The sequence below is a fragment of the Chlorocebus sabaeus genome, chromosome 23, assembly GCF_047675955.1.
Source record: "Chlorocebus sabaeus isolate Y175 chromosome 23, mChlSab1.0.hap1, whole genome shotgun sequence".
Classification (NCBI taxonomy): Eukaryota; Metazoa; Chordata; class Mammalia; order Primates; family Cercopithecidae; genus Chlorocebus; species Chlorocebus sabaeus.
The window spans coordinates 14,180,344-14,194,573 of record NC_132926.1 but is presented as its reverse complement, the minus strand read 5'-3'; the positions used below and the strand labels follow the sequence as shown (position 1 = coordinate 14,194,573).

Below are 14,230 nucleotides of genomic sequence, written 5' to 3'. Positions count from 1 at the left end.
GCAAAGCTTGGGTCGTAACCTTTGCTATGTAACTGGATTGAAATCCAGCCAGCCCAGGTGACCTCCCTGCAGAGTCAGGCCCCTCCATATTAAGATTCCGCCTTTGTCTGGCTGAAGTTTAAGTCTCCACATTAGGTTATCAGCAGTCTGTCATGTTTTTCTTCCTCTGCTGGTATCTGCAAAGTTGCAAACTGCAGTATCTTCCTAAAGACAAAAATGGAATGAGATTAGTAGTTAAATCCTTAATGACTGAATTTCAGGGCTGTGTAATTGATTTTTGATATGCTGCACTGTAGAAGTTGATTATAAGTAGTAATCGTGCCTTTTCTCTGATAAATCAGTTATGCATTTTGACTAAGTTTTCAAAATAAAGATAAATGTGGCCCTAAAATAAAGTGGCTATAATCCCAACTCCGAATATTAAAACTCTTAATAATGGTACTTGTGGTAATTAGCCCAAGTTAGGCACACAAGTCTTATAACTGAATTTCTGCCAGGGTTAGATTTGCTGGCATCGTGTTTATGCAAATCAAAACACAGCTTTATCTATCAACACCTCAACATTTAATTGTCTGGTGTTAGTTCCTGTAACAACAATCACATATCCATTTAGCTCTCTTAAATGAAAATCACTATGAGATTATAACAGGTTGAGTGGACTGAAAATGTAATTTGAAAATGAGGGAGAAAGCCTGGAATTTATTTGCATCTCATTTATTTTAATTCAGTTCATAAACTGCTTAGTAAATGAAATAAAAGCAACTTCTGGAAATTGCAGGAGAGCAATTGGAAGAAGGTATAAGGGAAAGGTTGGGTGTGATGTGGATTGAGGGAACTAGGGAGTGGTCATTTCATCAGATGTTTCGTGAGTCCATGGCAGGGAGTTTGCAGCCCCTAAGCCAAAGGTACCCATTGGCCCCATTAGGCTAGCAGGCTGTCTCACCAATGGCAAGATGAGCTCCTCTCTCCCTATCTTAGTCTTGCTGTGTCTTTTCATCGCTGCTCCACTGTCAAATGAGGGCATGAAAGTCCTCATTTATTCAAAAGATATTTACTAGGTGCCAACACTACATTCAGTATCATGGAACGAGTAGACTCTAGAGAGGTAAGGAAAACTGAGTGCCACCGAGTAGCTAACAGTCTCATGGAGAAGGCAATATTAGTAGGTGTGATGTAAATTATAATACAGGCCAAAAGCACAAGGAAAGGGATACTTAATTGTATCCGCTGCAAGAGGATAGGTCACGGCTGGGTAATAAATTAACCCTGAAATCTCATGGGTTTAACACATTGTGGTCCAAATGCATCAGGCAGCTCTTCTTAATGAGGACTCGCTCCAGTTGCTCTGCCTTGCGATCCTGCCATCTTAAGCACAGGGCCTGTGCAGTTGCTGCAGCAAGGGAAGAGAGCTTGGGTGATTCACGAGAGCTTAGTGAGCCAGCCTGGACACGGCAGGCCTCACTTCCCCCCACCCTGGTGAGAACACTGTCAGGGGACCTCAACTGAACTTCAGGGAAGCCTGGAAAATGTTGTCTTTTCTGAGCACCTAAGAAGAAGATGATGAACAAAGACTTGGTAAGCACGTAGCAGAGTGATCAGGTCTCCCGTTTGACAAGGGATCAGGAAGGGCTTCACAGAGGATCTGGAATCAGTTCTGAAGAGTAAGAATGAGCCAGGCAGAGATATGGAACAGAGGTGACAGGACAGAGAATATCACCTATGGAAAGACCAAGAGGCCAAAAAGGGAATGGCATTTCAGAAAACTAATTCAGTGTGGCAGTGGATGTGTTAGAGAGTGGGGTAGAAAAGTAAGATGCAGCCAGAGACTGCACATGGAAGGGAACATGGTGCCAGGCTAACATTTATCCTGAGGGCAATGGGGAGCCCTACCTGGACTTCATTAGCAGAGTGATGTGCTAGGATGTGTCACGTTAGAAAGCTGTCTCCAGCCTGGGCACAGTGGCTCACACCTGTTTTCCCTACACTTGGGGAGGCCAAAGCGGGAGGATCATTTTAGCCTAGGAGTTCAAGACCAGCCTAGGCAACATAGCAAAACCCTGTCCATACAAAAAAAAAAAAAATTAAATAGCTGACCATGGCCCTGCACAGTAGCTCATGCCTGTAATCCTAGCACTTTGGGAGGCCAAGGCAGGAGGATCCCTTGAGCCCAGGAGTAGGAGACCAGCCTGGGCAACATAGGGAGACCCTGTCATGGTGGTGCATGCCTGTAGTCCCAGCTATTCGGGAGGCCAAGGCAGGAGGACTGCTTGAGCACAGAAGTTTGAGGCTGCAGTGAGTTACGATCATGCCCTGTAATGTACTCCAGTCTGGGCAACAGAGCAAGACCCTGTCTCAAAAAAAACAAAACAAAACAAAACAAAAACAAAAACTCTCTGACTTCCTCAGGTATGGAGGAAGACAGGTGAGGAGGGGACAAGATAGACAGGAGGAAAGGGACAGTAAGGAGGGTCCAAGCAAGAAACTAAATCACTAGCAGCGAGGAAAGAAAGAAGGTAGGGGAAGAGATTTGAGAGCTGTCTAGCACACAAGGATTGGGCAACTAGCAGGGTTGCTGTGTCATGCTCACCTTTTGACAGGCTCTCCCCATGATCATGTAGACCAGGAAGGCTGGGTGGCCATCCACACTCTGAGGGCTGTGTAAAGGAGAGTGGCTGGGAGCTGAAACCCAAGCCAGAGATGTAAGATTCTGGTGGCCCCAGCCCTGCCTCTTGGAATGGGGAAGAAACTGAGTGAACTTTGAAATGCAGCCATTTAACCAGCACCATGTAATCACTGCTCCCCATGTGAACAGCAGGGAATTTGGGAAGAATGCGTGGGTATCATGCATGAAGCAAATGGCCTGACCTTCCCTGGGACCAGCAAGCTCCTGGGAGCCTGGTCAGCTGAGGGGTGTGAGGGCCCAAGGCTCTGAACATTCCTGGAGTTTAGAGAAGACCAAAAATCTCAGTGAAGTCGTCATGATAGAACAGTGCCCAGTGAAATTCCAACCCACCTAGGTATCATTTCTTCCCACAGTCCTCCAGATGGAGGCATCTCTTAGTGGAGGAAAGTATCAGTGGCTCTTCCTTACAGCCTGGGGAAATGTAAGATGATGGCGGATGGATAGTCCAGGACCACATCCTTTCACCAAAAGCTTTGTAATAGAGTTAGTCCCTTCATTCCTGCCCAAACTCAGTGCAGGGAAGATTTTCTTTATGCCTCCCAAGAACTCCTCAAATAATCTCCTTTGAAAGACTCCTCCCCGTCCTGCCTGCGTTGTCTTCCTCTCCTTTCTTCACTCACTCTGGCCTTGCAAAAACATGAAGCAGGCCAGACATGGTGTCTCACACCTGTAATCCCAGCACTTAGGGAGGCCAAGGCAGGCAGATCACGAGGTCAAGAGATCAAGACCCTCCTGAACAAAATGGTGAAACCCCATCTCTACTAAAGCTACAAAAATTAGCTGGGCGTGCTGGCGCATGCCTATAATCCCAGCTACTGGGGAGGCTGAGGCAGGAGAACCACTTGAACCAGGGAGTTAGAGGTTGCCATGAGCCCAGATCGTGCCACTGCACTCCAGTCTGGCAACAGAGTGAGACTCCATCTCACACAAAAAAAAGGAAGTTACATCATGGCATCTGTAAGCTCCATAAGTGCAGGGACCAGGTCGCCCCTGTATCCCTGGTGACAAGTGCATGTGGTGGGTACTCAGACAACAGGTGACAAAGAAAGATATGATAACTGTGCCTTCTATAGGCTTCTTCTTAATGTGTAAATGCTCCCCTACCAAAGTGGGTATGAATTCACAAATACATTGCCCCTCTGTCTGTCTGGAATCCTTCCACTGCGAGAGACAGGAAGTGCACTCAGACTAACTTAAAAGGGTAGATGCTGTCTCACCTAACAGGGCCACCACAAGGGAGAAGCTGGCCTTAGAGACTCCAAGATGTCATTAAATGGTGTATCAGTCTGTTTTCACGCTGCTGATAAAGACATACCCAAGACTGGGAAGAAAAAGAGGTTTAATTGGACTTACAGCTCCACATGGCTGGGGAGGCCTCAGAATCATGGCGGGAGGCGAAAGGCACTTCTTATGTGACAGCATCAAGAGAAAATGAGAAGAAGCAAAAGTGGAAACTCCTTATAAACACATCAGATCTCGTGACACTTATTCACTATCACTAGAATAGCACAGGAAAGATTGGCCCCCAGGATTCAATTACCTCCTCCTGGATCCCTCCCATTACATAGGAATTCTGGGAGATACAATTCAAATCAAGATTTGGGTGGGGACACAGCCAACCCATATCAGATGAACGTCTGTCTCTTTCTCTTTCTCAAAGCCCCCTTCCATCCCATGGCAGAGTTTCTCTCTCAGCAGTTGACCTAATTTTCTCCTACAGTAGACTAATGTCCTCTTCACATTGCAGGGGAGGGAGGTGGTCGGGCAAACTTAGCCAAAGTTGGCTCCAGGTTTATATCATCACAGCTAAGTGAACCCGGAGGAAAAAGGAAGGGATCTCCCCCAGCATTTCTATTTTTCATAAAATATCTCATGGAAGAAAGATTGACCTGGCAGAGGGAGTGCACATTCCCGGGCCAATCACTGGTCAGAGACATGGGGATCTGTGATGAGCCAGGCAGGCACAGGTCACATGACCATACCTGTGTCTTACAATAGACATCTCAGTAAAAGTACCTAGACAGGGAAGCCCTAGAGAAAAGAGGTGCCGTACCCAAAAAAGAAAGAAAGAGATACAAGGTTAAAATACAAATATCCCAAATATATTCTACATCCTCCATCCCTCCAAAGCCTAATCACAAGGCAAAATTCCTGGCCCTGAGGATCTCTTGAGGCACTATTGCCTCCCACCCCGACAAGCCTTTTTTCTAGGCTTTTGGAAGAGAGAGCTAAAATCAACCCCTTCTATTAAGATTTAAAACTTCTACTCTTTCCTAAAATGGATTTTGTGCAGGATGATTCTCTTTGTAAAGGAAAGCATATAACCGTGCTCTAGGATATTTCTTCCTGAGTATGATTTACATAGAGATTGCAGAAGCAAGAAACAGCTACATGTGTAGGTAGCAGAACAAAAGAAAAATTGCTTCCAAGATAATCTTCCATCATGATATTAGTATTAGTGTTATTAGTATTCCAAGAAGAAGTGGGAGTTGGTAATTTTGTTTTGGCTCCCATATAATTAATATGACATTGCAATTATGTGTTGACATGTGTTACTTTTACTTATGTGGCAAATCACCGTGACAGAGGAGTGAGGTGGGGGGATGGGCGTGCCTATGTGCGTGTGAACACACACACATGAACTCAGTTCTGCGTGGAGCCCACTCAAACACGTCTGTTAACACACACAAGTCATTATGAAAGCCTGAATTTTCACAGCTCCTTCCTGCTACAATGCATTCATTCTTCACGTGACTAATATTTTACATTTCAAACACCTCCTGTGTTCTTGGCACTATGCTAGGCACTGAGTGTACATTAGTGAACAAAAGTTTTCACCTCACATGGTGAGCAGCACTTGTGCAGACAGAACTTGGGATAAATTTAGTATTAGCTTAAATAACACATAATTAGAAGGGCAAGCCTCTGCAAACACATTAAATAATGTATTCCCCAAGCAAACATTAATTTTGGCTGGCTTCTGTTTTGGATGATGATGTGGGAAAGTGGAAAGACCCTAATGGAGCTTATGTCTTTAGCTTTTACACCTTAGCAGGAGAAGCAAATAATAATCAAATAAATGTACAAACAATATATAGAAATTGTGGGTCAGGTACGGTGGCTCATGCCTGTAATCCCAGCACTTTGGGAGGTCCAGGGGCGTGGATCACCTGAGGTCAGGAGTTCAAGACCAGCCTAGCCAACATGGTGAAACCCCATCTCTACTAAAAATACAAAACAGCCAGGCGTGATGCCGCGCGCCTATAATCCCAGCTACTTGGGAGGCTGAGACAATAGAATCACTTGAACGTGCTAGACAGAGGTTGCAGTGAGCCAAGATGGCACCACTGCACTCCAGCCTGAGTGACAGAGTGAGACTCTTTCTCAAAGAAAAAAAAAAAGAAATTGTGATGGGTGCTTTGGGAAAAATGTAGGGTGGAGATAATATGGAATATATGATATAGGTTAAGGCATCTCTGAGAAAATGATGTTTGAACTAAGAACTCTGAGAAAATGACATTTGAACTGAGTAGGAATTTCCCAGGCATGGAGTGAGGGGAAAAGCCTCCGTGCTAAAGCTCTAGCATGTGCAAAAGGCCCTGAGGCAGAAGAGACTTCTGCCTGTATCCTGAAGAGGATAGCTCCAGTGTGGCTAGAGTAAACCAGCTGAGGGTAAGGTCAAGGGGTAGAGCCTTATCTTGTTGGCCCTTTTAAGGATCTTAGAAATACAAAAATCTTCTGTAGATTATCCACCCGGTACATGCAAATGAGCCCTCATCAGGAGCCTCCTTTTTGGACACTAGGAAATATACAACATACCTGACTCCTGGAAGTTCAGGTCAAAGGATAACAAATATAGTTGATTCCGGTCATCTGAACTGAGCCTCCATACCAGACACCCCCTGCCCCTTCTCACTGCATCCCTACCAATGGACCACCCACCTGCACCAGAATACTCACAGCATCACCTGAAAACAGCCACGCTCTGCCTGTGCAGGGCCCTTGCTCATTCCCTGTGCTTTCATCTGCTGACCCTCCCCACCTGGAATATTCTCCCTGACTCTTCTCCCACCCTCACCTGTCCAAGCCTTACTCATACCCAGGCCCCCACCGTGTAGCACTTTCTCTGGGAAATCATCCTCGTCAGTCCCAGCTCTGGCTCCATGTCCTTCCTCATTGCCACAGTTCCTTCCCTATGTCTACTGCCATTACCACACTAAAAATGGTTTTTGTTGTTGGCTCACTTGTTGTTAGTTATTCCCCTCTGGCCTGTGGCCTGCCCCCCTAGGGCAGGAGTCATAACTATCTTGTTCTATCTTAAGTGACAGTCCCAGTAACAAACACATAGTAGGTGCTCAGTAAATATTGAATGAAAGAAAGAAAGAATGAATGAATGAATGAATGAATGAGACTTTCCACTGACATAATGAAAACCCTCTCCCTCCCACCTCTGCCTGTGAATTTCAGGTCCCAGGGGCCTTCCAGAATGACTCTAATAGGTCTTTGGAATGAAGCTTTTCAGATATTTGGAGACCACAGATGTCCTAATCTCATATATATATATATATATATATATATATTTTTTTTTTTTTTTTTTTTTTTTTTTTTTTTTAGACAGAGCCTTGCTCTGTCACCCAGGCTGGAGTGTGGTGGCACAATCTCGGATCACTGCAACCTCCACCTCCCAGATTCAAGTCATTCTCCTGCCTCAGCCTCCCAAGTAGCTGGGACTACAGGCATGCACCACCATGCCCGGCTAATTTTTGTGTTTTTTAAGTAAAGACGGGGTTTCATCATGTTGACCAGGCTGGTCTTGAACTCCTGACCTCAAGCGAACCACCTGCCTCAGCCTCCCAAAGTACTGGGATTATACGCATGAGCCACCATGCCCAGCCTAATCATATTTTCTATTCCTGATTTTCCATGTTGGAACTTTAGATCATCAGAGTTAGCAGGGTTTTTGTACCCAGTCTGATTCAGTCTGCTTATTCACTAATGTTCATTGAGCACCAAGCACTTTCCAAAACAAAATAGAGACACTAAGAAAAATAAGATAAAGTCCCAACTCACCAGTTCACAGGCCATTACAGACGAGGAAACTGAGGCATGAGTGGTGAAGGTATGGTTTTGGTATGGCAAAGCTAATCAGTGGCACTGATGAGTGTCAGAACTGCCACTCAAACTCGGGTCTTTCCACCTTTCCACCTGACCTCCATCCAAAACAGCAAATCATCCAAAAATAATGTTTGCTTGGGGAATACATTATTTAATGTGTTTGCAGAGGCTCACCCTTCTAATGATGCATTATTTAAGCTAATATTAAATTTATAGCAAGCTGTTTTGTCTCCACAAGCACTGATCCCAATGTAGCATTGAGTCTTGTTGTATGGGAGCTGGGGATAGCTACTTTTAAAATCCCAGGCTGGGCGCGGTGGCACACGCCTGTAATCCCAGCACTTTGAGAGGCTGAGGCGGGCGGGTCAGGAGGTCAGGAGATCGAGACCATCCTGGCTAACATGATGAAACCCCGTCTCTACTAAAAAACTACAAAAAAATTAGCCAGGCATGGTGGCGGGCACCTGTAGTTCCAGCTACTCGGGAGGCTGAGACAGGAGAATGGCGTGAACCCGGGAGGCAGAGTTTGCAGTAAGCCCAGATCACGCCACTGCACTCCAGACTGGGAGACAGAGCGAGACTCCATCTCAAAAATAAAAAATAATAAAATAAAATAAAATAAAATCCCAGAGGACTGACCCAGAAAGAAACTGAAGATGTCCTCTAGGCCAGGCTTTACCTCTGGGTAGGTAAATAACTAAACTCTCCAAGGCAAACACTTCTGTTTCTAAACATCGCCAGAAGTTTGGGGAGACTCTCATGACCTCCCTCACTAATTTTTTTTGGGTTTCCCATACTCAAAGCAGGATGGGCAAAGGGTTCTTCTGTATGTCTAGCTGAAATCTCTCCTGCTGTGTTACAATTCCATTTCCTGGAGGGGATCCAGCCCAGTGTAATTTCCTCCCTCATGTTTCTCAAATCACTAACTCCCATCATTGCCCCTGGAGCTAAGTTAGAGTCACCGGTTATAGGCCCAGCAGGGCCATTTTGACGACAGCGTTTCCTTTTCTCCGGGTTTTTTATGAGCTTCCTTGTGACAGGCGTATGCTTGGTGAGATCAAAACGTTCTGGGGGGATATTCCACAGGGGGAACCACCTCCCAAAGTCTGCCCTCTGCAAAAATAAAAAAGCATGCTAAATAGCTGAGTTTTATTAACTGGGGAAGCCAGGCTGAGGAAAATGCCCGATAATTAAAAATAATGGCTTCCTTACAAACACAAAATTGTATTAATTTAAAAATTGGTTTCTCTATCACTGAATTCCTACCAAGCCGACTGGGAAGGGAATCGTGCTGATCCCGGCAGTGAAAATAATTCAAAATAACTTTTATGTTCTCCAGGAAGCCTCAAGGTTAATTTAAATATTGCTAGCCGGGTAATTTAATTCGGAATAAGAGAACACTGCAGCTAAATTAAAGCTCCCACATGCTCTAAACTGGGGGGCAGATATCCTCAAAGGGTCTATCGTGCCTGTTGGACCCTCCAGCATCTCGCACCCACAGCTAGGGCACCCCCCTTTATAAATGGCACCCTCATAATTAAAGAAATTTGATTAGATTACACAACTGGCCTGAACTCCTTGGCTCACCTTCCAGTGAATTTTTCAGATTTAATTATTAGAAGGATTGGACATTTTAATAGAAATTTTCACATTTCAAAGTTAACTCAAACCTGTGCTATCAAAAAATCCCATTGTCCCAGGGACATGGAAAATTTGCAAGTAAAAACCTACCCTAAGTTATCCATGGCTAATGGCTAGCACCTATCATTACTTCTTTACAGTTGGTGCGCCTGAGTCAATGGTCAGAGGCCTCTCAGCTCTAAGTAACAGCAGCAAATCCCAGGGTGGCAGTCAGAGGTTAGGGACCCCTCTTCTTTGTTTACCAGTATTTGGTTCTTTCTGTAATCCCATCTAAGCACTAACCAGGCCTGACCCTGCTTAGCTTATGAGAATGTTCAGGGTTCTTTCTATAATCTAAGCACCCTCACACACTAATATCATTATTATTATGATAGTCAAGATCACACATATTATTTGCATGTTGGCCTTTCCCATGATTACATATTATAGTGTATTATGCACACATATATACACATCTATACACACATATGATTATATCATGGTTATATATGTGATTTTCCCATTGGTCTTTCCCAGATAACTAAAGATAAGGCCTTATACCACACTGAGTGTATTTTAACCAAGAGTACACGTCAGAATCACCCAGGGAGCTTTTAAAAATAAAAAATCCCCAGCAGGGCACATGGCTCATGTCTGTAATCCCAGCACTTTGAGAGACTGAGGTAGGTGGATCACTTGAGGTCAGGAGTTCGAGACCAGCCTGACCAACATGGTGAAACCCCATCTCTACTAAAAATATATAAAAATTAGCCAGGTGTGGTGGTGCACCTCTGTAGTCCCAGCTACTCAGGAGGCAGAGACATGAGAATCACTTGAACCCGGGAGGCAGAGGTTGCAGTGATCTGAGATCGTGCCACTGCACTCCAGCCTAGATGACAGAGTGAGACTCTGTCTCAAAAAAAAAAAAAAAAAAATCCACAAGCCCCAAACCCCTATTTCCCCGAGGAGCTGCTTCAGCAGGCGCGGAGCCAGCCGAGCAGCAGTGCTTTAAGAGAGCATTCCATGTGGTTTAGAATTGCACGCTTGATGGAAAGCCCGTGGTCCAGCACCCCTCAATCCTAGAGGTGTACAGCCTGGAGGTTAAGACAGCAAGCTCTGTATGGGGATCCTGGCTCTACCACTTAGTATTTATCTAAACTTGAGCAAGTCACTTGAACCCATCTATACCTTGTGTGTAAAATGGGGATGATAATAGTGCCTGCCTGAGAGTGTTGTGTAAATTAGATAAAACAAGGGCAATGCTGAGAACAACACTCAGCCTGTGTAAGTGCTCAGCATGTTGCTATGCTGGGGTTTTTCTTCCTTGTATACCAGAGCAGACACCAAGCCTGGCATTAGCCGACACTCAATGTTCAATAATTAATAAACGCACTGGGGCCCTATGATATGAGCGAAAAGAAGGAAAAAGGAAAAAAAAATAAGGAAAGGGAAGGAGGAAAAACTAAGGATGGCCAAGGGGATGGAAATAAGTAGGAATGATTGGAAGTCAAACACCCTGAAAATCCTTCCTCATTGTTGTTGCATCATTCATTCTGCCTAACAAAATGTTGGAGAGGTCTTGAACCAAAATCTGAAACCCATAGGTTTAAGAATGATGGTGACCTTCCGCGGTTGTCCCAGATGAACCAACCCAATGTGACCAAGCTTCTGTTGGCAGAGGAGATGATCTATCTTTCTGACCCCCACTGTGTGTTTTGCTCTGAAAATGATGACTCCAACCCCCAATAATTCAGATGGCATTAAATTTTGGACCTGTTTAAAAAAAACAAAAATCCCACTACTCAGCCTTTGCCGTCTTGACTGTTCCCAGTTGCTGCGAGTTGTTGATAGGAATCTTCCACTTGAAGTTAGGGTTCCTTATAATCCCAAGAACTCACCAACTTTATTCCTCTCCCCATGCTTTGATGCATTCTCTTTTCTTTTTCTTTTTGTTCTTTTGTTTGTTTATTTGTTTTTCGAAACAGAGCCTCACTCTGTGGCCCAGGCTGGAGTGCAGTGGCATGATCTCAGCTCACTGCAACCTCCGCCTCCCGGGTTCAAGCAATTCTCCTGCCTCAGACTTTTGGGTAGCTGGGATTACAGGCACACGCCACCATGCTTGGCCAATTTTTTTTATTTTTAGTAGAGACACGGTTTCACCATGTTGGCTAGGCTGGTCTCAAACCCCTGACCTCAGGTGATCCACCCGTCTCGGCCCCCTAAAGTGCTGGAATTACAGGCATGAGACACATGCACCTGGCCTATGCATTCTCTTTTCTAATTGTCCTATGATAAATATCCTATCTTCTCTCTGAGACAACCTTATGGAAACAGCAATGGTTTGGAGAATCTGTAGTACTGGGTTCAAATTCCGCTTCTGCCACTTGTTTGGTTATGTGACTCCTGTAGACCTCAGTTGCTCTGTTGTAAAATGGTTTCTGTGTCATGAGAGTGAAAATGGGATCAGGTGTGTAAAGTACCTAGCATAGCACCTGCCAAAGTATCAGGGGCTTGTATCAATTTAGATTAGTTTCCACTGCTAGTAACAGAGATTAGCAACAGCAAGGGTTTAAAAAGGATTTACACTTGTTATTTTCCTATGATCTAAAAGGAGCTTAGGGAAAGCAATCCATGGCTGTATGGATTAACATTGATGACACCCAGATCAACAGAGATCTAGACTCTTTTTCTCTGGATAGGCCGTCATCCTGGAGGTCTCCAGCCCTAAAGTCACCTCATAGTCACAAGGTAAGTGCTGGAGCTCCAGCCATCACATACACATTTCACCCAGGAAAAGGAGGAAAGGGAAGAATGAAAGATTGCCTACCTCTCAGCTGAGTCAATTTCCTTCAAGAATATTTTCCAGAAGACCAGCCAACAACAACCACTTACATTTTGTTGGCCACCCCTGTCTCGGAAGGAAGCTGCAAAATGTGTTTCTTTACCTAGGCACAAAGCTGTTTCCCAGAATGCAAGTGTCTGTGGTATTAGAATTATTCCTTGTCCCATCACCACCCCCCAACCCCCTGCAAAGCTGCAATGTGGAGCTTTCAAGGGCTATGAAAAGGCTTCACAGTCTGTCCATCATTTGACACATTTCAGGGCACTCAGTAGACATACAATACAGGAAGCAGTAAAGCTGGTGAAGTGTATAAGAGGTTAACTGGTTAAAGTCTGAAGGCCTATGTTCCAGACCAACCCAACCACTTCACTGCTGTGTGACCTTGAGCAAGTTTTGTAACCTCTCTGTTTGAAGCTATTTCTTCATTTGTCAAATGGTCTTTGTGAGCAACAACTCAAACTATGATGCAAAATGCCCAATACAATGCCTGTGTATATTAGTCCTCAGCATATATTAAAGTCATCATTACTATCAGCTGGGTGCGGTGGCTCACACCTGTCATCCTAGAACTTTGGGAGGACAAGGTGGGTGGATCACCTGAGGTCAGGAGTTTGAGACCAGCCTGGCCAACATGGTGAAACCTCGTCTCTACTAAAAATACAAAAATTAGCCTTGCATGATGGTGCATGAATGTAATCCCAGCTACTCAGGAGGCTGAGGGAGGAGAATCTCTTAAACCCAGAAGGCAGAGGTTGCAGTGAGCTGAGATCGCACCACTGCACTCCAGCCTTAGCAACAGAGTGAGACTCCATCTCAAAAAAAAAAAAAAGTTATTATTACTATGATCATCACCATCACTATCATCATTATTACCAGTAAGTGCTGTTGAATTATTAGGGTAAAGTGAGGAGGTACCAGACATCTCTCGAGTCTCTTCCTTTTACGCCTCTTCCTCTCTCCGCCTGTTTACATCGTCCCTTGCCTTCAGCAGCTACCCCAGGGATATCTGGATTTGCAGTCAGTGAAGTTGTGAGAGTCTGGGCTGAATCTGGCTCATTTCATTCACTTCCAGACACCCACTCAGGGCTAGCTGAATCTCAGGAGTCCCTCTCCTTTGCCCCTCACCAGAGTCTAGCCTCCCAGCTCTGCCTTCTGGGATAGGCTTTCTTCTCTGATCAGATCAACTTCTAAATAAATATTAAATTATGTCTGATGTGTTCCCCATTCCTTTCAAATCTAAGTAAATCAGTTCATCCCTTTGTCGGAAATCCCCTAGCCCTGCTGAGGCCTACCCACTGTGTCTCGCATTCTTGACAGTGGCAGGATTTTTCTCTAGATATTGGAAGGAAAGAAGTTCACATAGGAATGGGGCTTCGTATTCCCAAATCTTTGTAAAATATGGATTTCTAAGCCCTGTTCTCCACTCTTCTAGGTAACTTTACTTAAGATTTCGTAAGAGGGCCAGGCGCGGTGGCTCACACCTATAATCCCAGCACTTTGGGAGGCCGAGACAGGCGGATCACAAGAACAGGAGATCGAGACCATCCTGGCTAACACGGCGAAACCCCGTCTCTACTAAAAATACAAAATATTAGCCAGGCATAATGGCGGGCGCCTGTAGTCCCAGCTACTCGGGAGGCTGAGGCAGGAGAATGGTGTGAACCCGGGAGGCGGAGCTTGCAGTGAGCCCAGATCGCGCCACTGGACTCCAGCCTGGGTGACAGAGCGAGACTCCATCTCAAAAAAAAAAAAAAAAAAAAAAGATTTCATAAGAAATCATGGCACCTGTTCTTAAAGATCATTAGCTTTTCAGCTAATGATGTGCCAAAAAGAGTTACAAGTGTGCAAATATGCAAACTCTCTTGCCCCCAGGGTGACCAGGCAGCCCACGCAAACTCCAGGGTTCAACTCTGTTGTATATTGCTGTATAATTTGCACACTGCACAAGTTTCACCATTCACACTTTCTAC

General features: G+C 44.9%; 1 protein-coding gene across 11 annotated transcripts in view; it reads left to right on the top strand.

Moving 5' to 3' along the window:
• TENM2 (teneurin transmembrane protein 2) overlaps positions 1 to 14,230 on the top strand; it is a 702,758-nt gene that overhangs the window by 668,962 nt on the left and 19,566 nt on the right. The window lies entirely within an intron of this gene.